The sequence below is a fragment of the Ambystoma mexicanum genome, chromosome 3q, assembly GCF_040938575.1.
Source record: "Ambystoma mexicanum isolate Mex_15411 chromosome 3q, UKY_AmexF1_1, whole genome shotgun sequence".
NCBI classification, from domain to species: domain Eukaryota; kingdom Metazoa; phylum Chordata; class Amphibia; order Caudata; family Ambystomatidae; genus Ambystoma; species Ambystoma mexicanum.
This window is the reverse complement of record NC_090926.1, coordinates 548,081,883-548,108,978: the sequence shown is the minus strand read 5'-3', so window position 1 is coordinate 548,108,978 and position 27,096 is coordinate 548,081,883.

Here is a 27,096-nt window from a genome sequence, read left to right as displayed (position 1 = left end):
GAAAAAAGGAAGAAGGACACTGTACAGTGACCACAACAAGTCGTGGGACAATAAGGCGGCACGGGCCAGAGGGGGTAACCTCTGGACCCAGTGCCCAAAAGTATGATGATATTATGATATGTGATTATTGTTATTCCATAACCATATCTGCACAATAAAATCCTACGGCCTTTTATTGCCAACACTTGACAAATGTGTGCTCTTGCTTATTACTGGTGAGGGTAAGGGTTCGGCCCATACAATTTGCATGCATATGGGTTCAGCAGTTACTGAAACAGCTGGCTCAGCAGGCAAGCCTTTGAATTTTGTCCTGACCGTTTTTGGAATTCCCCTCTCCTAGATCTCTGAGTCATTGTAAATGATGCTGCATTTAAACACTGACCCTAATTGGGGCTCTTCACACAATAATAAACTCAACTGTACTATTCCAACTTTGGAAATAACAAGGGAGGTCCTGGGAGACTCTCTGCCAGACATGAGTCCTGGTTACAAGAGCCTTACCCAGAGTCTTTAGCTCACTATATTTCACAGAGGAGAAATATCCTAAACATGTCAGCCTTTGTCCTGCCCTGGGGCAGTCCAGCACCGAAATGCTAGGCAATTCTCCTCCGACTTTGGCCAGGAAGCCCCTTCCTTGTCAATAGTGTGCTTCATAGGCTGTTGTGCAGCGGGCAGATGAGGACATAAGCATGTGCAGCTCCGCTGGGGTCGCTGACACTCTGTGAAATATCTCACTTTTCTCAAATACATTTATGGATGCATTTGCCTGCAGGAGATAGGAGAACATACCAGCTCCAGTCTACTGCATTCCCCGTCGAAATCGTGACCGGATAACCCTGTAAATCCGTGCTGAAGCCGGCAGACCTGGTTGATAACATTTCTTCAGAGGCGCAATGAGCTGTTGGGCCGTGGATGCAAAGTTCTTGCTGCCAGAGACCCCCGTCGGGGAGACCAGCGACAGGGTGCTGTGGAGCAGGCAAGGCCAGGGGCCAGTGTGCTTGGAGGCGAATGGCTAGGCACCCGGTCTGGAATATGGGGGTGACTGCTGGCACTGACCTACGCCTTGGGGAGAGTCACAGGGGCTGACAGCGCCGGAACCCAGCAAAGGTGGAGACCAAGCTGAGGCCGTGTGCGCTGGCGGAGCCTGCCACAACGAGACTCTGTTGGGCTTAGTAGCCATCTGCTGCAGAGAGTGGCTACGGCAGTGGAAAAAGGAGAGCAAGTGCAGGTGTTGGTCGAGGGACCGTGATGGGAGGCAGGCAAGTGACTGGGTCTGGGAAAACTGCCAACTGAAAGAGACCGGACAGCTGTGGTGGGTGACACACCAGGTGGCAAAAGTGGCTGGAGCTCGCAACCTATCCCTGGATAGGTGCTAGAGCAGCCTGGTCCCCCCCAGCGGGAGACACAATATGTCGGCACAATAGCCGGGTGAACCGGGAAGGCTGTCATAGGGCTGATCAGCCTGGAGAACGGCTGTCTCAGCAGTGCGAAGCACTGAGGCGCCACAGTGATTTAATTAAGCTGTCTGGAAAAAGGGAGCTGGCACACACCCACCAGCCCGCACTGAGATAGTGTCCACTCAGGTAGATAGGAGAGCCCCTGCACATTAGTGCACTGGGACAGCTGTACACCAGGTCCTGGTCTCCCGCAGGGGGCCATAATATCTGGCAGACCTCAAGAGTGTGCAGGGACAGGAAGGGGTTCTGGGGCATGAAATTCAGATTACCTGGCAATACGGGCTGCTGGGCTACTGACACATCTGGAAAAGAGAGGACCGGGGGTGGTCTGCCAGCCCTGAGCTTCCCAGTGCTTTACAACAGCCATGAAAGAACCAGAGCCCCGACTGAACTGTTGCCACAACGAAACATAGAGCTGGTTGCCCTGGGACCTCACTGGAAGGGGAGGCCCCATGGATAAGCTGACAGAACAACACAACAGATGCAGAGAGGACCCTGGGAAGTGTCAGTAATACAGGGGACGCCCCCCTAGTTGTACTTGGCTGTTTACAGGCACCAGCCCAGGGCGAAATGGAGGTGAGGCACACAGACCCGACGCAATAAGAGATGGGAGTGCTGCAGGAGACGTGGTGATGAGTGGACACCAGTATCTGGCTTGAGGACACCATGGTCAAGGACAAGATAAAGCAAGCGGAAACCCAGCACAGGATTGATCAATATGCAGTGGACATCCCTCAGACCTCAGCAACCCCTGTTCTAGAAATGCTGGCTAGGGGACAAGAGATGCACGCATCACAGATATCCCTCACAGATATTATGAGTGCTATAGGGGAGTCCAGATCATCTGCTGAGGTGAAGATCGATGGCCTCTCAACTGAGGTATCCTTTCTTTAGCAGAACCTGCGGAACGTCATATCGTAAGTGGGATAGGTGGAACAGCGCATCTCAAACTATAAAGATGCACTTAAATCGATGGAGAAGCAATTGGCAGCAGTCTCTCAGAAACTCGCCCATCTAAAAGAGAGAGCCGAGGATAGTGACAGGAGATCAAGGCAAAACAACCTGTGCATCCTGTGGCTGCCGGAAGGGGAAGAGGGGCCAAGCGTGGAGCTTTTCCTGGAAAAATGGCTAACAGCTCTTTGCCCCAAAGAAGTTTTCCAATTTTATCTCCATCAAATGGGCCCATAGGATCCCAATGGGATTCACCAGGTATGACAAAACGTTCCTCTCTTTAACACTGCGGCTAGCGAAGAGGCTCATCATTGCAATGTGCGACTCTGCAGAATGATTTAGACTAAGCCGCTGGGTTTGCCGAGGTTGACCCATGTGCATCCCTTCAGAAGTGCATTTATAAGGCGAGGGGATGTCCACAGAAATTCCACAAGGTATGGGGTGTGTGGGTGGGGGAGGGATGAGTGCCTGGGGGACACCTCCTTGGTTCACAGTTCTCTAAGCGTCATACTCAAGGGTGAATTATGAATTGATCAGGGCACATCCCTGTGTAAACGTGACCTTGTGTTGGACTATAATGTGATACTTTTGACACCATGTAACCAAGCTTTGGCAACTATTGGTTTGTTTTGCTGTGTGTTCACTTTGAATACAATAAAAAGATACATTAAAACAAATTGTGTGTTTCATAAAGCAATTTTACAAAACAGTATAACATCATACCCTTCCCAAGAATTTTTTGCAGGCTTTTCAGTGAGATAAGCTTCCAAATAAGGCAATAATATGCCGGGAGAGGCAAGCTTGTGGTATATCTTAAGTAAGAGTTTGGTGGAGAGATAGTTAATCCACTACAGTCCAAACTCCTTGTAATTCTTCTGTGGGAACAGCTCCACCAATGCACGAAAACTCTCTGTATTAAATAATAAGCATTAAACAAAATTAAAAATAACAGTTATGAAATGTAACCTATTTGCCTCAGGTATTTCCGGTTTTGCCACACCGGAACACATTTTTGTGACTATCATAGGTATGGCAGCCCTAAAGCTAGAGAAAATCAAGGAGACCTCAGCTTTATGTGTGACTTGAATAAAAGACAATGGGCCTCATTACACGTAGTGCGGTAAGGGTTTACCGGTACCGGTAAGGGCACCGGTACCGGTAAACTCTTTCCGCCTTACTATGAGATCCCTTTGCGGGTTGGTACTTTAACGCCTGCTGTTTAGCAGGCGTTAAAAACCAACCCGCAAAGGGACCAGGGGGCTAATTACGGTACCGCAATTTGCAGCACCGTAATTAGCGCCTTCCCCATTCCCATAGAGCCCGATGGGGCAAAAATGGGAATGGGGAAGGGCAATGGGGCAATGGGGGAAGGGGGAATTAACGCCCCGCCAACCTTGGAATAGGGCGGTAATTCCCCTTTCCTCCAAGGCGGTGCCGGTATTTTACTGGCATTGAACAAGGTGCTAATAGCACCTTGGTCCACCGCCTACCGTGTAATGAGGCCCAATGCCACTTTGAGGGAGCGAGCAGTTCCTGTCTCCCATCATGCTTTGTACTGGAAGTTAAATGTAGCTCTTTTTTTATGAAACTTGTGAATGACAGCAGGATTTGAACTCCCATCAATTTCCTCTTTTGATTAAAAGGGGGAGGTGGGTTGATTGTTTATGAACTCAATGAAGATATTCAGGAAGATGAACTGGATTTACAAATAAGTTAATCCATCCTTTCTTCACCTTAGGATCTTCATTAATCTTCATAAACACTGAATATAATTGCAAGGCCATCCCCATTCATAGTTGGACGTAACAAACGGGAGCGATAGTGAACAATGGGAGAATTTACTGTTAACAAGTGGGTTACAGCAGATACCTAGTACCTATCCAGGTGACGAATCCTGGGGGTCTAGACAAACTAATTACTGAAGAAAGCTTAATCCACTGGAACAGCAGATCTAGCAACTAGGTCAGTTTAGTTGCCCGAGCAAAGACATGGACAAACCTCCAAGTGGCCACTCTACTGATCAGAGCTATTTTATTGCTACTCGGTTCCTCAGAAGACCAGCATACACAGGTAATAGCTAATGTTTGAACCCTATGGGCCAATTATCCATTTATTTTGTACTGGTTTCCTTGAACAGACTCAGCAATGGTTATGATAATTGGAAAACTTTGTTTTCAGGGTATTTTCTTCTAACATGATCAGGGTCAAAGCTACGATGTCCAATCCTGCCATTTTTTCTGCATTCTGAAACGTTGTCTGCTCCATTGCTGGAAGCTTTCTTGGTTTTGTTTGTAGCAATGTGCGAGAATGAGCTCGAATTTTTGGGATATTCACCCCCTCAGACATACCCTTTCTGTAAGGTTTTAGATTTACAGTTGTTTAATTATTATGGGCCTGCCAGCTTCTCTATGAATTTCACCACACATTGAGATAGAAGGCCCTCTAAGAATAAGTAAATCTGCTAACTTTATAGTGGGCCTCATCACGAGTTGGGCAGTAGCCCTTAAATGTGGTGGTGCATGGTTACCGCTGCATTTAATGGTCTGCCCAATCATGAGTATGGCGTGTTTACCCCCAGCTCAGAGCTGGGGGTAAACACGCCGGAACAAATGCCAATTTATGGTGCAATTACGGTGAGGTAATACGGCTGGCAGTAATTACGCCCACAAATTCCCATTGGGTCCAATGTGGATGGGGAATAACGTTTATCACTCTACTTGTGATCCGCCGGTAATGCCGCTGGATGGATGGGCGATAATACAAATAAAGTTCGGCGATACCGCCCAACTTGTGATGAGGCACACTATCTCCTTTTCTTGTGGATTTAAGTTGCACCAGGCTATCATTTATCATCTCTAGCAACATTTGGGCTACTTTATTACTGCATATTTGTAGAGTATAAGTAGATGCATTGGGAACAATGTGTTAATGAGAGCATTTGCCATATCTTCTGCTGGATCACAACAATATTACAATGAATACAAAATCAAAAGGTCATGTCACTGATATTAGAACAGCATGGAGTTTTCCTCAGCTTTAGAATTATCCCTTTCCCTTTTGCATCAATGCAAGGGAGGATTAGTGCTTATTTCCCAGAACTAAAACCATCCTCTCAAGGGCCTCAGACCTGAAAAATGATATCTGCATTTCCAGAGCAAGTCATCAACGTCAGCCTTGGGGAACTTGCACCCCCAGCAAGCATTATCCTATTTCATTGTAATCTTGAACATCGACTGAGGATGGAAACATTATACAGGAAAGAAAAGTAATTTTGCTGCAATAATTGAAAGCATGTCCGACCACCTGACATCCAAAATAACGTGACATAGTACTTCCCACAAACTGTCATGGAGATTCTTGTGATATGTTTTTCAACATTATTCAACACTAATTTGCATATTTGACAGGCAGATGTTAATGTTTCCAGCAAATGGAGCAAGCCACTGGGTTATAGGTTAATCCTTTTCAAGATTTAACGTAGTGTCTCATATTGTCCATATTCTCTGCTTCAGAGCTTATATTTAAATGAAAGAAAGTCAAAATCCAGTGATTTCCAATTCTCTTACTTCTGATTACTAGATCATGCCCATACGAATCAAATGTTTGCATTTAGGGCTAGCACCTAAATTATCCTTTCAAAAAAACGTATTCCATAGCAGGGATTTCCCTGGTGCAGGATTGACAAGTCCCCCGCCCCCCACCCCCAATTCAAATAGACACCTGTAGTGTTGCAATGTTGTTTCCTTAAATACAATTGTATTGTAAAGACATTTTCGCAAGCTACGGAGTTCTAACCTCGTTTCTTCTTTGTCCAACCAAGAGTGTGATTTGATACATGATAAAATATTAAACAACTCATGAAGGAAGAAGAGCTGTTTATAAAAATAGAAATTTGGACATCAGAAATCTCCTTTGCTTACTTTGGCTTGCAGTGTATTCAAGATAATTCCCCTGTCTTCCCCAGACCATGCAAATGTAACTTTGGTGTCTGCAAATTTTCTGTGTGTCTTTTATGCATACAAGGTGTGTGGAAGTTCCCAGCTTGGCTCTATGGACCACCAAAGGTGTGACACATGGTGCCGGGAGCCTCTGAGCAGGTGGATGGTGAGAATTTGGGTGATATGGGGGAAAATTCCTGGTCACCCTTCCTGGATCCCTGTTAAATGGCAAGGGACAATCATATAACTCCTCCCCCACCACTCAACACAAAGCACAACAAATCTGTTGGGGAAGTCAGTGTAACCTTATGCTCCACAACACACTCCCTCATTCTCCACAATTGTCTCAGTCACATTTCTGAGACCCACCGAGTAGCAGTGCAGGACAGCTTTTGTGCACAGAGACATAGGCAGAGAAATTGTGCTACTCGACCAGAGACTGCCGACGAGTCGCGGAAGCATTCACAATTGTCCCCAAAGATCTATTTCAGGGATTCAAATAGGCCACAGAGGTATATACTGAGAAATTACACAGATCACTTTGCAGCCAGCAGCGAACTACATATTTGCTCACAGTTTGTCCCTTCTTCAGGTAGTTTGCGAAACCCCTGGTTCATGGATCTTTCATGCAAAGAGTATGAAAAGTATAGTGACAGCATGAAACTAACCTCATACTGTTGGGATAGATGATGGAAAGTTTGCATTAAGGCTTCCCCAGTCTTTGTAAGCAAGGGCCCACTTTTCAGGGGAGAACACATACAACTGAACTAATTAAGCCGACCGAATCACAAACCCTGAACATGTACCAACACACTTGTAGACCTTTACAACTAGTCTCATTTAGAAGGAGGGCCTGTAAAACTAGGATGTCTATTCAGTCAGTGTGGGTTGTTGGAGTAAGAGGCTCGAGTATGGGGGCAATTAGATATTGGATAGCGTCTGATATAGAGCAGATGCTGGAGAGACAGGGGAGTTTGGACGGGGGCAGCAGTGAAGTGGAGGAGCTGGGAACATCAAGATTGAAGAAGCAGGTGGTTATGTCAGGTGAAGAGGGTGGTAGAAAGGAGGAGGTGATAACGGCACAAGGAAAAGAGAATACAGCAACATCAAGAGGTGGTGGTAGCAGAGAGGAAGAGGTGGAAACATCTAAAGGTGATAGCAATGAGTAGGTGGTGGCAACATCCAGAGGTGGAGCAGTACTGAGGTAGAGGCAGTAATATCTAGAGATGGAATCAGTACTGAGGAGGAGGTGGCGGCATCAAGAAGTAGTAGTAATAAAGAGAAGGAGGAGGTAACATCAAGAATTGGTATCAGTGGGGGCGCTGTTGCACAGTGGAACCATGAGGACGTGAGCTGCCATAGCTCCCGAGCCGTGGCAGATATCCTGGGATTTTATCCTGACTCCTTGCCAAGACCGCACACAAAAAAGATAGCCCCGGACGGCGGAAGTACCGTACTTGCGACGGCTGCATTCCCGTAGGGAATCAGAGTCGGGATCCCTCTCGATGGACTGCCTAAAGAGTGGCAGGGTGATAGGCGCCATCTTCTCCCGCATGGCCCTGCACCGAGGCTGGGAGCCTCCAACGCAAAGGACTGCCCAACCAGCCACAAGCACCGAGGTGGACCCCCCTCCTGGCGCAGGTGTGCGGGGTGGCGCACCCGCAGAAGCCACCCAAGCGGGACCCAGCAGAACGGAGCAGAGATCCCGGGGCTGCCACCCATCCCCCAAGTCGAAGACACTCCGAGAGGGGCAGCCAGTACACAGCCCTGGACGGCCTGCGGTGGTGATCAGGTGAGGGGGACATGAACTGGGGCCGCACTCTCCTGCTGCTGTACGTGGCTGCATCCAAGACAGGCTGGTGGAGCATTAATAACAGAGCCCGCAGGATCAGTGGGCACAAACTCCCTCCAGTCTAACTACTACCACGCAGCCCTTGCCTACAGTGCGGGTCAGTAACCCGTAACAAGGAGCGGGAGGCCGGCCCGCGCCTTCAACTCCTGCTCCCACGCACCCCACGGTGCAGAACTGAAGGTGGAGGAGCCCATATCAGACTCTGGCACACTTGGGGAGACCCCCCCAGCAGCAGGCCGATACACGGGACGACAGAGCATTAAACCCTGGAGCCTGCAGGATCTGAGGCACTAACTCCCCCCAGTCTAACTACTCAACACCAGCAAAGGACACCCTAAAGCCTGGCGTCCACTGCATAGGTGCACACACAGCCCAACACACAGTCCTGAGGATTCCCCCGGCCAGAGAGCCATAGGAATTGTGCGGGGGGACAAGGAGCCCCAGAGGAAGAGGCCCTCTCAACAGACCCCAGCTCAACAGTGGGGGCCTGCAGGAACTTAAACGAGGAATCAAAGACAGGCCGGGGAGACAAGAGCAGGGGAACCTGGCTCTGATGCACTGGACGTCTGGCACCACAAGCCGCAAACACACACTCCCCTTATGAAAAGGGGCTAAGCTCACCCCATTCAGACAAGGCGGTTCACAAAGGAGCAAGACGAGGCGCTGCGCCTAACCAAGTGCCATCCAGATCAAAAATTTCACTGCCATAAAATGTCAGCCCCCACTGCTATAAGACCTTGAGCCGAAGCCTGCTGTGCAGCGGACCACCCACACAACACTATGGGGAAGGACAAGATCAAGAAGGCCGGTCTCCACTGTAAGATGGATCAATACACAGTGGGGGCCTCTCAAACAGCCGGGGCAAGCACTAGTGGAACAGAGGACATGGAAGTGGGGCGAACAGACTCTTCCCCCATCCCCCAAGTCGGAGACACTCCAAAAGGGGCAGCCGGTACATAGCCTTGCACGGCCTGTGGTGGTAATCAGGTGAGGGGGACAGGAACTGGGGCCGCACTCTCCTGCTGCTGTACACGGCTGCATCCAAGACAGCCTGGTGGAGCATTAAACACCAGAGCCTGTAGGATCAGTGGGCACAAACTCCCTCCAGTCTAACTACTACCACGGCAGCCCTTGCCTACAGCGCGGGTCAGTAACCCATAACAAGGAGCGGGAGGCCGGCCCGCGCCTTCAACTCCTGCTCCCACGCACCCCACGGTGCAGAACTGAAGGTGGAGGAGCCCATATCAGACTCTGGCACACTTGGGGAGACCTCCCCAGCAGCAAGCCGATGCCGGGGACGACAGAGCATTACACCCTGGAGCCTGCAGGATCTGGGGCACTAACTCCCCCCAGTCTAACTACTCAACACCAGCAAAGGGCACCCTAAAGCCTGGCGGCCACTGCATAGGTGCACACGCAGCCCAACACACAGTCCTAAGGATTCCCCCGGCCAGTGCCAGCGAGCCATAGGAATTGTGCAGGGGGACAAGGGGCCCCAGAGGAAGAGGCCCTCTCAACAGACCCCAGCTCAACAGTGGGGGCCTGCAGGAACATAAACAAGGAATCAAAGACAGGCCGGGGAGACAAGAGCAGGGGAACCTGACTCCGATGCACTGAACGTCCGGCACCACAAGCCGCAAAGACACACTTCCCTTACAAAGGGGCTAAGCTCACCCCATTCAGACAAGGCAGTTCACAAAGGAGCAAGAAGAGGCGCTGCGCCTAACCGAGTGCCATACAGATCAAATATTTCACTGCCATAAAACGTCAGCCCCCACCGCTATAAGACCTGGAGCCGAAGCCTGCTGCGCAGCGGACCACCCACACAACACTATGGGGAAGGACAAGGTCAAGAAGGCCGGTCTCCACTGTAAGATGGATCAATACACAGTGGGGGCCTCTCAAACATCCGGGGCAAGCACTAGTGGAACAGAGGACATGGACGTGGGGCCAACAGACTCTTAAATTATGCTCTGTGACAAAATGAAGGCCATAAATGAATCCATATCCTCTATGGAAGAGAAAATGGGTGGACTCTCGTTGGAGGTGACCTTCCTTAGACAGGACATGAGGAACATGAGCTCAAGAGTTGGGAAAGCGGAGCAACGCATCTCGGACTCAGTGGACGCCATTAAGAAAATGGAAAAACAACTAGCGGTGGTTACCCAGAAACTCACGCAACTCGAGAACCGGGCAGAAGACAGCAAGGGGAGAGCCAGGCGGAACAATATCCGCATTCTCAGAGTACCGGAAAAAGAGGAGGGACCCAATATGGAGCTATTCTTGGAGCAATGGCTAACGGAACTATTTGCCCCCAAGAAACTTTCCAAATTCTTTTTGGTAGAAAGAGCGCACTGGATGCCAACGGGTTGCCCTGTTCCCGGGGCACCCCCCTGCACTGTAATGGCATGCCTGCTAAATTGCCGGGACCGAGACTCCCTGCTACAGGTGGCACATGCCACTGGCCCCTTACGTACAATGGCTATTGAATCGGGTTCTTCCCGGACTATACCAAGGAAGTTCAAAAAGCAAGACAATCCTTTGAATCCGTTAAAAAGAAGCTGCACTCAATAGGCATTAAGTACGCACTCTTTTTCCCAGGACAACTCAAAGTACATGATGATGGCACGGTGCACCTCTTTCATACCCCAAAAGTGGTTGTGGCTTGAAACGTACATCCTGTCGCAGCCAGAACATCGTGCACCCAGCGGGCAACCCGTTAGAGGACCAAACTGGATTCACTCTCCAGCACTGAGAGAGCCGCAATTAGCAGATCGGCAACTCCCACTGAATCTGAGCCCGGGGGACAGGGTAAGGGATGATCCGGGGCCCACAGATCCCACAGCAACTTTGCAGGGGGCACAGGAGCAGGCGACTTCAGCGGCCTCGTAATCGGAGGCGAAAGGGGGAGGGTGATATCACACATTAATAACAGTACTAAGGAGGTAACATAAGAAGATAGAGACAGTACTAAGGAGCACCTGCTGCCAACCAGAGTTGATAGTAGTCCTTAGAATCATCTGGTAACATCAGGAGCTGAAGTTTGTGGGAAGGATGAGATTAGAAGGCCGAGGAGTTGGAGGAAGCATATTGTGAAGTAGACCTCAGAAGGGAAGTTGTAGGAGGAATGTGGAGGAGGAAGGGGATTTGCAGATGTTGGCAGGAAATTGGACAATGACTATGCACTATATAACACCTGGAAGAGGATTGAAAGGTGCCAGAGAGTGAACCCAAGTTACTACCAACCTGAAGTAGACAGTGATCCTAGGATGCTTCCAGCAGGCCAGGTCAGCCATATGCATGAACAGAAGGTGGGTGTGATGAATCAACTTTTGGGGCACCAGTGGTCCAGGGATGAATATCGGTTTTTAAACAATCAATCAGCCCCACATCTCTAGTACACCAGAATGGATCTGAAAAGATTGGAAACACAAGTCAGTTATAAACCTCTGTGTCCAATTTTAGATAAATGGACGGAATGGCAGGCTTTTCTCAGCAATGTCATGGATCGTTGGTTAGTTGCAACACAGCGAAAATACAATTATTACCCAAAGATCAAAGGCACTGTCCAGTCAAGGTTGTATACACAGATCTACTTTATTATTATTACAACAGGCAGTTCTAGCACACTGCAAAATACAACCTACCCTGTAAAGGACACAGAGGACAGACAGTTTCACAAAGTAAAGGGATGCACTCTAGATACTGACAGGAGGGTAGTCGGTAAAGCAATCAGTCTTCACTGTTCAAGGTTATTTGGTTTCAGCACCAAGGGAGCAAGGGGTCGTAAATGTCAGTAGGGGCCTTCAGAGACAGAGCCATAATGTACCTGTTGCTTGAGATGATCTTGATGTTTGATAGCGTCTAGTCAGTTCCAGGATGCCTTTCAGCTCCTGTGACAGAGTTCAAGATGGGAGACAGCTGTGGGTATCAGGCGGCAGGCAGATGGGCAAGCGAGGCTGGACGGATGGCTGCAGGCTGGTCTAAATGGCGGTTTGGGGTAAAGAATTGTTGTCTCTGTGCTGGTTGGTGGATCTGGAATGGTGGTCGAGGCGTCTTGGACGGTTTTAGTGACTGCAGCCTGACAACACGGTTTTAGGGCTCAACTGCCTCAAAAATATCCTTAAAAGATGGATGCTGGTTGATGCCTGTTGTGGCACTCCTCCTAGCTTCTTCGCTGGGCATGTTACGCTCACCTGGCTCCCACAGGGGCGCGGGTCGGACCCGGACAGCTGCGGTCTCCACCCACGTGATGCGTAGTGCAACGATGGCCGACTGGATCTGCCCTCCCAATCTTGTCTGCTTAACCCATAGAAATATTCTCCTGCAAGTGGAGAGATGGATTTAGCCACTTGTGGATTCAAGTGATGGCACCCCCAAAGTCCTCCCCAACTAATCACCTCCGAAATGCCCTCACCGCTATCTCACCTTATATTCTTGAGAGATGAGCTCTCCATCCTGCATGGATTTGCAGGGGTGCGTCGATTCCTGTTACTTCACTGGTTTGAAGGTTCGGGAGAGTTCCGGAGAGTATTGACTCTGAGGTTCCTGGTGAGGACCAGTAAGTATTAAGTTCATAGAGTTCAATATGTCCGATGTTCACTCTTGTTCCCCCCTTCCTTTCTTGTCTTGCAGCTGGCTCGTGAAAAGATGCTCTTGTGGCAGCTGGTGGCGCTCAGGTAAGAGTCTGTATTACCCGGGGCTGTCCGGTAAATGTTGCACGTGGAAAACGTGTTGTTTTGTCTCGCTTTACAGATGCGGCACGTGAAAATATGGAGAGTCACAAAAGGATGCCTCCGGTGGTAAATCAGGTAAGTCTATGGTGGTAAGAATTATATTTGTTGGTTCCCTCGGCTCACCTTGTGGTTTTCTTTTGTCTCCTAGGTGCCGAAGTCCGGCGAAGAAATGATGGAGGCAGCGCCGACCCGAAGGATGCTGTGAAGACTGGTGAGTATGGCGCGGCGCTGCAGCTGGAGATGCGGCGCGTGCAGAAATGATGTTCTTTACAGGTCCGGAGACGAGATGGATCCAGAATCAGGTGTGGAATAGAAGTAAGTTTGTTTTCTAACCTTGTCCCTTTCTTTCCTCTTTGTTTTAGGAGCTCCGGATTCGAGGCGTTGTGGCAGAATACTGGATGCAGGCTGCAGGCACAGTGAGCGTTACGCTGCTGGATGCAGAATAACGCGAAGCGTGTGTTGCTGGTCGGGCGTGGTTTAAATAGCCTCAAAAGTAGTCCCAGGTAAGAAGTCCCTAGAACCACACCCAAGTAAAAAATAGTCCCTGTAGAAAAATAGTCCCTTTCAGGCTTCATGTTGGATTGGAGTCATTTGCAGCATGGTCTGCCTGAGGTAAGTAATGACTATGAGCCTGGCGCCTTAGGCGCCAGGACTGATTTCCTCTATGAGCCTGGTGCCTAAGGCGCCAGGACTGAACCCAGATGGCCCCTAGCCGGGGCTGCTGAGGTTTTACTAAATGTCTAGATGCCTGCTCCCGGGGCTGATGGGCTTGGTCTGGATGCCTGGGTGTAGGCATCATGACAGCACTCCCCCCAAGGCCCCTCCTAAAGTTGTTCTTCCCCTGGGCCCTGGTTTGTCTGGGAAGTTCTGATGGAATCTTTTCACCAACCGAGGTGCATGGACGTGGTCACTAGGTTCCCATGACCTTTCTTTTGGTCCGTAGCCCTTCCAATCGATTAAATAAAAAAGTTTTGATTTAACCATCTTGGAGTCCAGGATATTTTTACCTCAAATTCAGGTTCTCCATCTATCAAGATGGGGTCGGGTGGTTTGGTTAATCTTGTTCCTGGTTGAACTGGTTTTAAAAGTGAAACATGAAAGACAGGATGAATGCGCATATTAGAGGGTAATTCCAATTTGACGGCTACCGGGTTGATAATGGCCTTAATAGTGTAAGGTCCCAAATATCTAGGGTTAAAAGTCTGAGTTCCCTTCACAGGTATGTGTTTTGTAGCCAGCCAAACTTGATCCCCAATCAAATGTTCTGTTGCCTCTTTAAAGGCTTATGTAATAGTAGAATGCAAATGACTAACTGCAGGCATTTCTAAATGCTGAGGCGAATCTAGTTCTGAGGTTCGAGGGTGATGTCCATATATGGTATAAAAGGGGCTTTGTCCGGTTCCTGAATGTACAGAGTTATTGTATGCATACTCGGAAATCCATAAAATATCTTTCCAATTACTTTCGGTCTGGTGTAGCATGCAACGTAGGTACTGTTCAAGGGTCTGGTTGGTCCTCTCCGTCTGACCATCAGTCTGGGGATGGTGACTGGTTGATAACCTTACGTCGATTTGCGCCAGTTGACAACATTTCTTCCAAAAATGTGAAATGAATTGACTACCTCGGTCAGAGACCAATACGGAAGGAAATCCGTGTATTCAAACAATGTTTTCGAGGAACAACTTGGCCAGAGTTGAAGCAGAAGGTAATCCCTTTAGAGGAATCAACTGGGCCATCTTGGAAAAAAGATCCACAATAACTAGAATGGTGTTAAATCCATTACATGGAGGTAGATCTGTAATAAAGTCTAACGATAAGGTGTGCCATGGTGTAGGTGGAAAATCCAAAGGTTGTAAGAGGCCAGCTGGTTTTTTCTTCTGACTTTTGTTTTGGGCGCAAATGCCACAAGACATTACAAATGACTTTACGTCTTTTCGCCAAGTGGGCCATCAGAATTGTCTCTTAATTTTAGCTTCAGTTTTTGCGATAACTGGGTGTCCTTCCATCAGGGTGTCATGATAATTGGAGATGACTAGTTCTTGTAGTTCCTTGTGTGGTAGAAATAGTCGCCCTTGATAATAAGGTAGGTCATTGATGACTGAGTAGTCCGAGCCTTTCTTCACCCAGTCCTGTAGGGCTGTTGGATCGAGAAGTTGTTGGATCTTTACTTGAATATCCTCTAGTGTCTGTAGAGTGGTTATGCCAAGAATTCTTTGTTCTGAAATTATAGGCACCGGTTCCGGGTTCGCATGTGCTTCTCCCATCCCTATTCGGGATAAGGCATCTGCCTTGCCATTTTTACAACCTGGTCGATAAGTGATCACGAAATCGAACTCGGCAAAGAACAATGCCCATCAAAGTTGATGCGACGATTGGGCCTTGGCTATTTTTAAATACTGCAAGTTCCAGTGATCAGTGATTACCGTAATGGTATGCCTGGCACCTAGAAGATAATGCCTCCAAGCCTTGAAGGCGGATTTGATGGCTAATAATTCTTTATCGGTAACCGCATAGTTTAACTCGGGTGCCGAGAACTTTCTGGACCAAAATGCTACTGGGTGAAGTTGACCGGTTTCAGGATCCTTCTGGGACAGGACAGCTCCCATGGCTAAACTGGATGCATCTGTTTCAACTATGTATGGAAGTTCGGGGCGTGGATGCATAAAGACAGGTGTAGACGTGAATTTCGCTTTCAGCTCTTGGAAGGCCTTTTCAGCTTCTTCGGTCCACAAGAAGCGTTTGTTTTTTCGCAAAAGTGCTGTGATAGGGTGTACAACATGTGAGAAATCCGGAATGAATCTGCGGTAGAAATTAGAAAATCTGAGCATGCTTTGTACCCCTTTAACTGAACTGGGTGTTGGCCACTTGAGGATTGCATCCACCTTTCGAGAGTCCATTCGGACTCCTTTTGGAGTCAGGATAAATCCAAGGAATTCAACTTCCGTAGCATGAAAAATGCATTTTTCCAATTTTGCATATAACTTGTGCTGGCGTAGTTTCTCAAGGACTGCACGAACGTGCTTCACATGGTCTGATTCTGAAGAGGAGTACACTAGAATATCGTCTATGTTTACAACAACACAGATGTCAATGAGTTCACGAAGGACATCGTTCATAAAATACTGGAAGGCTGCTGGTGCATTGCACAACCCGAAGGGCATCACCTGGTATTCGAATAACCCGTACTTAGTGCGAAAAGCAGTCTTCCATTCATCGCCTTTCTTTACACGTACCAGATGATATGCCCCTCAGATATCTAATTTAGTGTAGATGCAAGCGTCCTTTACTTGGTCTGGTAATTCGGGGATCAGAGGCAATGGGTATCGGTTCTTAACCGTGATCTGATTTAATGCGTGGTAGTCTATGCACGTTCTGAGGTCACCTTCCTTTTTAGGCACGAAGAACAAAGCTGAAGATGCAGGGGACTTGGATGGACGAATGAAGCCATTAGCAAGGTATTGGTCCAAGTATTGTCGTAGGTGAAGGTTTTCGGGTTCCGTAAGGGCATAGATCCTACTACATGGAGGTTGTGCACCGGGTATGAGATCGATTTGACAATCGTATGATCTGTGAGGTGGTAGGGTGTTTGCCTCAACCTTTTGGAAAACATCCTGGAATTCTCGATATTCCTGAGGTAACTGCACGACTGGAGTAGTGAAGGTGGCCAGCCCTTGGTTCAAGGGTTTTTTCGGGTAACAAGTATGTGCGCATTCCGCGAAGGTTATTCTCTTCTCTCACCAATCAATACAAGGATTATGTGTTTCCAACCAAGGTATCCCCACTATTATTTGGAACTGCGGGGCTTTGATTAAATCAAACACAATAGTCTCTCGATGCCCATCCTGACCCAATAGTGTCATCTCTGCGGTGGAATGAGTTGCAGGCCCAGAGGCAATTTCAGTTCCATGGACTGTGGTGATGACATCCAAAGTAGTCTTTTTACAGAGAGATAGATTCATCCTAGAAGCCAACTCGTGGTCCACATAGTTTCCTATGGCCCCGCTATCAATGTATTCCATCACTGCGTGCATACGTGATGGCTGCCTTGGATTTATAAGGACCATTGGGATGATGAAGTGCGAGGTCTGAGTATCCGTCTTCAAGCTCGGCAAGCGGACCTCTACGCTTGTCGCGCATGGTCGTTTCCCGAATCAGGCTCTGTTTGATTTTTATCAGCAACTCCGACTACTACTTTAGATGTTTTTATAGGGCAATCCCGTAGAAAATGTCCTGAGGCCCCACAGTACAGACACAATTGCATCTGCCGTCTTCTTTCTCTTTCCTTTTGAGTTAAGGGTCCCTTGACCCCCTGATCTGCATCGGTTCTGATACATCTGTTCCTTTGAGGGTAACATTGGGTTTAACCAATACCCGATTCTCGAACTTAGCTCGATCAGCCTTTCTATTCTGAAGTCGGTGGTCTAACTGGACCACTTAGTCTATATATTCTGCACAATCCTGAGGGGGGTTCACAACTTGGGCCAAAACGTCTTTGAGTTCACCCCGAAGTCCACGATGAAATAATGTAATTCGTTTTACCTCTGGCCATCCGGTTTCCACCACTAGCCTATTGAAAGTGGTGATATAGGTTAGTAGATCCTGGTTACCTTGTAATGATAAAAGTTCGTTATCCAGGGCCTGTCCCTGTGAATGTCTGGCAAATAGTCTTTCCATGCTCAATTGAAAACCTTGAAAATCCCGAAGAAGAGGGTCATCCTGGTTAACTAATGGAACTGACCAATCCGCTGCGCTGCCACTAAGATATGATAGTACAAAGGCTACTTTGGTTTGGTCGTTCGGAAAAGCTCCAGGTCTGCATAAAAAGTGCAAGCGGCATTGGTTCATAAACACGGCAAACTTTTTTGGGTCCCCAGAAAAACCTTCGGGTGGAGCTAAAGGAATGCTCCCTGGTAGAACCACTTGCACAGGATTGCTTGATGAAACAGGAGTTGGATTCCCCCCGAATCCAGGTAATGGTGTTTTCCCAGCTTGGTTTTGCAGTAATTGTCTAGCAAGATCATCAGTGCGCTCCTTTGACACAATCAGTTCTCTCCTGAGGGCATTAGTCTCTTGGCGCGCGGAGTGCACTTCTGCCCTAAGTTCCCCTAACAACAGGGCTAGTTGGTCGGTTTCTGAGGTTTCCATAACGCCCGGGTGGGGATTTGTAGATAGGCTTCGCATTCTGTTACGCTCACCTGGCTCCCACAGGGGCGTCGGTCGGACCCGGACAGCTGCGGTCTCCATCCACGTTATGCGTAGTGCAGCGATGACTGACTGGATCTGCCCTCCTAATCTTGTCTGCTTAACCCGTAGAAATATTCTCCTGCAAGTGGAGAGATGGATTTAGCCACTTGTGGATTCAAGTGATGGCACCCCCACAGTCCTCCCCAACTAATCACCTCCGAAATGCCCTCACAGCAATCTCACCTTATATTCTTGAAAGATGAGCTCTCCATCCTGCGTGGATTTGCAGGGCGCGTCGATTCCAGTTACTTCACTGGTTTGAAGATTCGGGAGAGTTCCTGATAGTATTGACTCTGAGGTTCCTGGTGAGGACCAGTAAGTATTAAGTTCATAGAGTTCAATATGTCCGATCACTCTTGTTCCCCCCCTTCCTATCTTGTCTTGCAGCTGGCTCGTGAAAAGATGCTCTTGTGGCAGCTGGTGGTGCTCAGGTAAGAGTCTGTATTACCCGGCGCTGTCCGGTAAATGTTGCACGTGGAAAACGTGTTGTTTTGTCTCTATTTACAGATGCGGCACATGAAAATATGCAGAGTCACAAAAGGATGCCTCCGGTGGTAAATCAGGTAAGTCTATGGTGGTAAGAATTATATTTGTTGGTTCCCTCGGCTCACCTTGTGGTTTTCTTTTGTCTTCCAGGTGCCGAAGTTCGGTGAAGAAATGATGGAGGCAGCCTCGACCCAAAGGATGCTGTGAAGACTAGTGAGTATGGCGCGGTGCTGCAGCTGGAGGTGCGGCGCGTGCAGAAATGATGTTCTTGACAGGTCCGGAGATGAGATGGATCCAGAATCAGGTGTGGAATAGAAATAAGTTTGTTTTCTAACCTTGTCCCTTTCTTTCCTCTTTGTTTTAGGAGCTCCGGATTCGAGGCGGGCGTGTCAGAAGACTGGATGCTGGCTGCAGGCACGGTGAGCGTTACGCTGCTGGATGCAGAATAACGCGAAGCGTGTGTTGCTGGTCGGGCGTGGTTTAAATAGCCTCAAAATTAGTCCCAGGTAAGAAGTCCCTACAACCACAACTGAGTAAAAAATAGTCCCTGTAGAAAAATAGTCCCTTTCAGGCTTCATGTTGGATTGGAGTCATTTGCAGCATGGTCTGCCTGAGGTAAGTAATGACTATGAGCCTGGCGTCTTAGGCACCAGGACTGATTTCTACTATGAGCCTGGCGCCTAAGGCGCCAGGACTGAACCCAGATAGCCCCTAGCTGGGGCTGCTGAGGTTTTACTAAATGTCTAGATGCCTGCTCCCGGGGCTGATGGGCTTGGTCTGGATGCCTGGGTGTAGGCATCATGACAGGCACATGTCATCCTTTAAAGTGGATGGCACAAATCAAGGAGTGTTTGCAGACAATCTGTGAGACACTATGGCATTTCCCACCTAGGAAGCTTGCTGGTGAACCTAGCAGGCCACGTTGTGTGCTGGCTCTTTACTGGTTCTGGAGCTGCTATATGGCTCTTCTGAGGTATGTATCTCCCTCTGTTTCCTGTGAGATGTTTATGGGAGGGATCTTGCTTCCCTCTTTGAACTCCTGGTCTTCCTTCAGTGGTGGAAGCTGTAAAACAGACTGTACCTTCAGCTAGGGTCCAAATGAGATTGTCTTCTGACTCCTTTCGAAGTTGTTGGATGATCTGACAAAAGAGGGGCTCAACCTTCTTTAAAAGCGAAATGGGCCCAAGTGATTGGTGCAGGCTAAGCCTACCTTAAAGAACCAATCCTGGGTCCTCACCAACAATATTTTGTTATGTTTGAGCTCATAGCCAGAGTGCTTTGAGGAAAGGTAAGGGATGTCAACATATACTACTAAGTCCCACGCATCTTTCTGTCTGTTGTGGATCAAAGTGTCTCTCTGTTGTTCTTGATCAAAGCACAGGTCTCCTTTGAAGTTTGTGGTGAGAACAGACGTTCTGTCTCATCAGCCAGAGTGCTTTGAGGAAAGGTAAGGGATGTCAACATATACTACTAAGTCCCACGCATCTTTCTGTCTGTTGTGGATCAAAGTGTCTCTCTGTTGTTCTTGATCAAAGCACAGGTCTCCTTTGAAGTTTGTGGTGAGAACAGACATTCTGTCTCATAAAATCACATACTCCTTCCCTCTAAAACGGGGGTCCCCCTATAGTGGTTGCCTACTGTAAAGAGTTATCCCAGACATAACATTCACTGCCCTTCATACGGGGGTTGGGAGCTAGTTTCACATTGACACATTGCATATCGAAGAGGTGTTGGTTTCCTGTAGCACTCTTGCAGGCCTGTTTCAATTAACTCTCATCATTATGCGCTGCCACCAGCAGAACTTTGACAATAGACAGGGCGGATCCATGGAGCCTTTGATATTTAAATAGGCTGGCCATGGCAGAAAGAAGGTGTTGCCTTCCCGCATCCAGAGATGCTTTGATGTACCTATGGCTGTCCCATTCCAGCTGAACATGACAGGGGACTAAGCCTGTAGGCTGTGCCCACCTAGAGTACACGTGACTATGTGATTGCTGTGCGGCCAGCATAGGAAAATGTGTGCCATTTAAAGCCACACATTTTCTGAGGTTGATCTCCCATCATTCTATTTCTTTAAAAAATATCAAAAAAGCCCATTCGAGGGCACACCCGCCGTGTGGATGGTCAAATTCCTCACAGTGGGAGAAAGAACATGAGCTGGAAAGAGAGGATACAACAGGAAATTAGAGGTGAGAGGGTAAGTGATTACAGGTGTCCAGACCAGGACAGACTCCAGGGGCATCAACTCCATTAATCTCTGTGCCTATTCGTGAAGACTGCCCATGCTGACCCACCTGCTGGCAGAACATCATGCAAGACTTAGCCATGGGGCAGTGGACACCAGAAAACCTTCAACTAGTTGGCCATTAGAAAAGGTGTTTGGGAAGAGTAGAGCCTGCAATTCCCACAGAGGAACATACCAGGAAGGGCTTTAAGGATATAAAAAAGGCCTGCAAGGCTCCAGAGCCCCAAGTGACTGGGGGGTTGAAGGGCGTTACTGGACCTCAGAGAATTGGAAAGGCCCATTCAGAAAATGGTAAGTGATCATCCTGATACATTCTGAATCTGAGAGACCCTGTTTTGTTAAGAGTTGTTTTAGGTTAAATGCAGGTCTTCCAAATCCTGTTGGTTATCAGCATGAACGTACAGGTCTCCATGTTGTTTTTTAGCATTCAAGAACAGTTCTCTCCATGACCTGTTGTAGTTCGGCATTAAAGGACAGGCCTCTCCACAGCCTGCTGTTTCTCAACATTCAAATTCAGGTCTCCACACAACCTATTGTTTCTCAGCATTGACGCATAGTTCCCTCCACCACCTATTGTAGTATATTGACCTTTGAATCAGGGTCTTTGTAGCAAGATTTCCAACAAAGCGGACACTTTGCCCCAGGTGTCCATCTTCATGTCTCTGCCATACTGAACCCTTTTGTGGTTTCACCCAACTCTTTGTATTTACTTTAAGCAGCGGATGCATTTGCACTGCTATTTGTGGTTGGCTTAGCCTGTGAGTGTGTTGTCTTGTGAACCCTGATTGGTTTATATTGACATTATCTGGACCTGTCAGTTTCATGGCTTTAATGGTGATGCTGAGCATTGGCGTCATCTTGAATTTCCAATGATCTCTTCACACTTCTCTGCAGCGTTCAGCCTCTCCTCATATTCTGAGATTGTGCATCTGTTGCATCCCAGTAAAACCTCATGGTCAGCGGTCACCTCATCCTCTCTCTCCTGTCTGTGAATAAGAAAGTATATCCTTCAATTTTCTGTTCACAAGTTCCACAGATTTACAGACTAAGGCACAGTACCAGTTCAAATCTCTAGGTTTCGACCTGCAGACTGTTTCTAACCCAAATGAAGCTGCCTGTGAGGTGCAGTCTTCGTTTGTTATCATCGGCAGCGTTGTCCCTGCTGTGTTGCTACCACACCTTAGAAGGGGTTACGAGCCTAAGGAATGCACTCCAAACAATTAAAAAAGGGCATCTAAAACTGCTGCTGGTATCGCAAACATACTATTGATCTATGCTAACCTCCTGATGTTGCTTCAGTGAATAGCTCTGTACTTAAAATCACAATTCTGCTTCTGCACATTTCTATTTTTGTCAATCACTCAATCTTCAACAACTGCCAAAATGGCTACCAGCAAAGTCAATAAAAAAAATGTGTCTACTACAAAAGAATCCAATATTTCGTCTACAAACCTTAAAAGACCTAAAAGCAATTTGCCACCTCCGCTTGGTGTATCTGACCCTGCCACTGAAGCCCTATTAGCTGACATTAGAGCACTCAAACCTTTTATTGAGACTACAAATCTCAAACTGCAGCAGTTAGATGACAGATGGATGGCATTTGACAATAGAGTAGAAGAAGTGGAGAGAAGAGTGGGCTTAATAGAAGATTTATCCCCCAGAGTTGCACAGCTGGAAAAGTCCATAAAAGATCTTAAAAAACACAACAAAGACTTGGAAAACTGCAGATGACATAAAAATCTATGAATTTTGGGTCTCCCAGAAGGTCTGAAGGCCCGACCCAATTGCTTTCCTGCAAAAATGTTGTCAGCAATACTACATCTATCCCTGGATACAGCATTTAACACAGAGCGTGCTTACAGAATAGGTCCATCTACAGTCTCCACCACTTCTCGTCCTTCATCCAGAACACGGAAATTTTACCTTTTAGAATACTCCCAGCTTCAGCTCATTATATCTACTGTCAAGGAACGTAAATCCGTCATCTGGCATGGTAACAAATTATTCAATTCCCAAGATGTGGCTAGAAGCACAGCCCATCGTAGAAAAGCTCTCCTATCCTTTTGTCCCACCCTGAAGCAGCTCAACATCCGATATGGACTATACCAGCCATGTTCTTTTTGTTAGACGCTCCTCTGCACACCAGAACACTGCTAGCACCTCCACAACACCTTCCCCAGGTTCTCACACTACTCAACCCAGGTTTTGAGACTCACGTGATGTGGTTGCCCCAAAGGACCGAAAGCTCCGTACCGGTTACAATGTACTTGCCCGGTTGCAGCCCTTCCTGCATTGGCAGTTGCCATGGAGAGCATACAGCAGAAGGGGCGGTGGAACTCTTCCGCATCGAACAATCATCCGCTCACGTGATTCAGAGCAGCGTTTCCCACGTGACGATGGAAGGCGTTACATGACTCGGAAGCGCACAGTACATAAAGCTTGATGCACGGAGCACTCACCGCTTCTCAGCTGTCTTTGACTCTGTTTCGGACTACATTTGGACTTGCTCTATTTGGTTTACCTTGACTTTGGATCACTCACCTGGAATCCCTTGGATTATCGTTTTGTACCTTTGCTTGGAACTGTTGACTCATTGCTGAACCTCGGCCCGTCCCTCACTTGCCTTCGGATCATCACTTGGAACTTTGTTTGACTTCTACGCCATTGCCCCTTGGGGACTCACGCTACGCCTCCAGTCCTAGATTCAGGTGGGCTGTCCTGTGTCCACGTGTGACTCCGGTCCCTGTTGTTCTGGGGACTGCCTCTCATCTGAGTCTCGAACCTCCCTCACTAGGTCTCCCGGGTTTTCCAACCACCGGATAGGTAAGATTATTCAGATCCTGTGATTCTTGTATTCTATTGTATTTGCCTGGTACTTAACCCCGTTCTTTCTGCAGCAGCATCAGTGTTCCTGAGGTTCCGTGGATCCGGGAAGCAACATCTCCCACCTGTGGCTCCAAAGGTCGCACAGAGGGGTTCTATTGGTTCCCCTGTGCGTCACTTGGGGACGGATGTCTCAACGGTCTACACGACACTCAAGTCAGAACACTTTTAAAGTGACACATGTAGGTTGCACAGCTGTGTTTGAAGACCCAGCCGACCTAAGAATTTTCATTCAATCCATCGAAAAATAAGGCATGGACACGTCCTCCCCAACTAATGCCTCAACCTTGACCATTACTTGAGAACACGATGCATCTACTTGTTTTTATTTTTTTCTTCTTATGCTACTTGAATGTCATTGATATTCAGTTATTATAAAGTCGTGGGGCAGGCGCTGTTGCAGCGTCCATCTTCCACTGTGAGTAGTTTCTTTTCCTTTTGACGACTCAGCCGGTGTTACCTATCCCTGCTACGTTTTTCTTCCTTCTTTTTTCCCATGTCCTGTCTGATCTCTACCGTCATTTTTGTTTCCTTGTCTATATACATGCAGTCCATGATCAGACTCCCTATCCTTTTCCCTGACCCCGATGTATTAACCTTTTGTGTCTTCGCTTGGGTAGCTATTATTCAAATAGCATTGCTACTGTACTGAGTCTTAACATACTTTTTGAATGATTAACTATCTTAATTATCTTTAAGTGTATCACATGGAACATCAAAGGCTGTAATAATCCCATCAAAAGATGTAAAATTATTTCTCACCTAAATAAATTTAAACCATCGGTTGCATGTTTACAGGAAACACACCTATCTAATAATGAATCTATGACACTTAAGCCCCTATACGTTAAGGAGGTTATTTCCAGTCCTGCTGTTGCCAAAAAAATTGAGTTGCTATATTAATTAGTACACAACAATCCTTTAAAATTCTAGATCAAGGTGCGGATGCAAATGGTAGATGGGTTTGGGTAAAACTTTTAATGGGATCTACACATGTTTCCATTTTGAACATATATGGTCCTACTATGCCAGATCACAACTTTTGGATTTCCATCATACAAATGATCCTCAAAAATAACTTTAACAATCTGATCATTTGTGATGATGGTCATCAGGTCCTTTACCCATTTCTTGATTGAAAATTCAGCTGTATGTTTAAAACTAATAAAACTTATAAGTCCTTTATGAACTGTCTGGCTGAAACAAGATCAATCGACACTTGGAGGATGTCCCACCCTACACAACCCGATTATACCTTTCATTCACCCCCTCACAACACATTATCACACCTGGATTATATTTTCTCCATCAAAACCCTTACTGGTTCCATTGTTGATTGCAAAATGTCCAATATTATTATTACAGACCACGCCCCAGTAAGTACCTCCTTTTGTCTTCTAGCCGCTGAAAACGCAACAACTTCTATCTACATGACCCATTGTTCTTTCAATCTGTACATTCATTCTCCCAACAATACTTTGCAGATAATCAAGACTTTGGGCCTCATTACACGGTTGGCAGTAGGGATTTACCGGTACCGGTAAAATACTGGTACCGGTAAATCCTTACCGCCTTACTACGAGGTCCCTTTGCGGGTTGGGGGATTTAACGCCTGCTTTTTGCAGGCGTTAAAATCCAACCCGCTAAGGGACCTCGGAGCTAATTACGGCACTGCAAAATTGTGGTGCCATAATTAGCGCCTTCCCCATTCCCATAGAGCCCTATGGGGCAGAAATGGGAATGGGGAAGGGCAATGGTGGAAGAGGGATTTACCGCCCCTCCAACCTTGGAATGGGGCGGTAAATCCCCTTTCCGCCAAGGCGGTGCCGGTATTTTACCGGCATGAGCCATGGCGCTAATAGCGCCATGGCTCACCGCCTACTGTGTAATGAGGCCCTTTGACACTTCAGTTGTAAATAATTGAGATGCATTTAAAGCTGCTTTAAGAGGTCACATCATGGCTTTCTCGGGCAAAAAAAAGAAATAACGCAAAAAATACTTAGATGATCTTTATTCCCAACTCACTCAAGCTGAGAAACGTTACTATCAGAGCCCTAGCCAGCCAATCTCCGTCAGGTCTTAGCTTTACGTTTCCAAATCAATAAAGATATCACTGATCTTGCTGCAGAGACCATTCTTAAATATTAAACAAAAATGTATCAAACATCTAATAAAACAGACAAGGCATTAGCCTCTTATTTATAAACAAAAAAGGAAAAGTTCCACATATCCCATATATGAGATTCCTCTGGCATCTCACATCATCGCTCTGACGATATACTCAACTGCTTTAAAAAGTTCTATTTAGATCTATATACTCCCGAAAATCCTATTCCTCATAATAATATTGAGACTTTTCTTGATAGTATTAGTAGATCATCATACCCGAAAACTGACCTTTCCCATCTAGATAAAATTATTACACTTCCAGAGATCACTAAAGCTATTAAAGGCTTGGCCAAAGGTAAAGCACAAGGTCCCGATGGCTTATCCACCAAATTCTACAAAAGCCTATCTAAGTCCCGTACCCCAAAAACTCAAAACACTATTTTCCTACTTTATTTCTCAAAAATCAACATCTGGCTCATTCTCAGAAGCTTTACTCATCATATTTTTTTTATTTTATTTTTTTTATTACTTGTATATAATCAAAATTACATTTTTACAAGAACTCAAAAACAGTTCAGTAGCACGAAAAAGAAAGTAAAATTCATGAAAAAACATCACCAAGGGAACAAGAACATGGGCACTGGTTCCACCAATAGAGGTATACGAAAGTCAGATGACAGTGTTCGATTTAGTTTTTTCGATTGCTAAATTCAAAAGTTTCGCAGACGCCATGTGCCATCATGTCTTGTCCCCATTGATTAGGCGATTCCACCAGATTTCTTCATTACCCGCAAACGAATTTACAGTCAGAGGGCTGAAAAAGGCGATCCTTGCTTGTTGCAGGGCTGGGCAGAGCATTAGCAAATGCCTGATGGATTCTATTTCTTCAGGATTTTTGCAGAGTCTACAGGCTTTTACCGTGGATCCTGTTCTGATCGCAAGAATTTCCTGTGTAGCCAGAACGTTGAGACGGGCTTTTAAGAAGATTCTCATCAAGGGTTTATTAGGGTATCTTTTACAGTATGCCATTGGTTCTTTCAGTTTGTTAATGGTCATTGGGAGATTGGCTAAACGTTTGTTGCGTGCTGCTTTTTCCGTAGTCAAAATCCAATCCGTACATTGCAATTTGGTTTTAATCCTAACAGGGTTATTCTTTAGGTCTTCCTTGCTGCACGCAATTTCATGTAATTTAAAA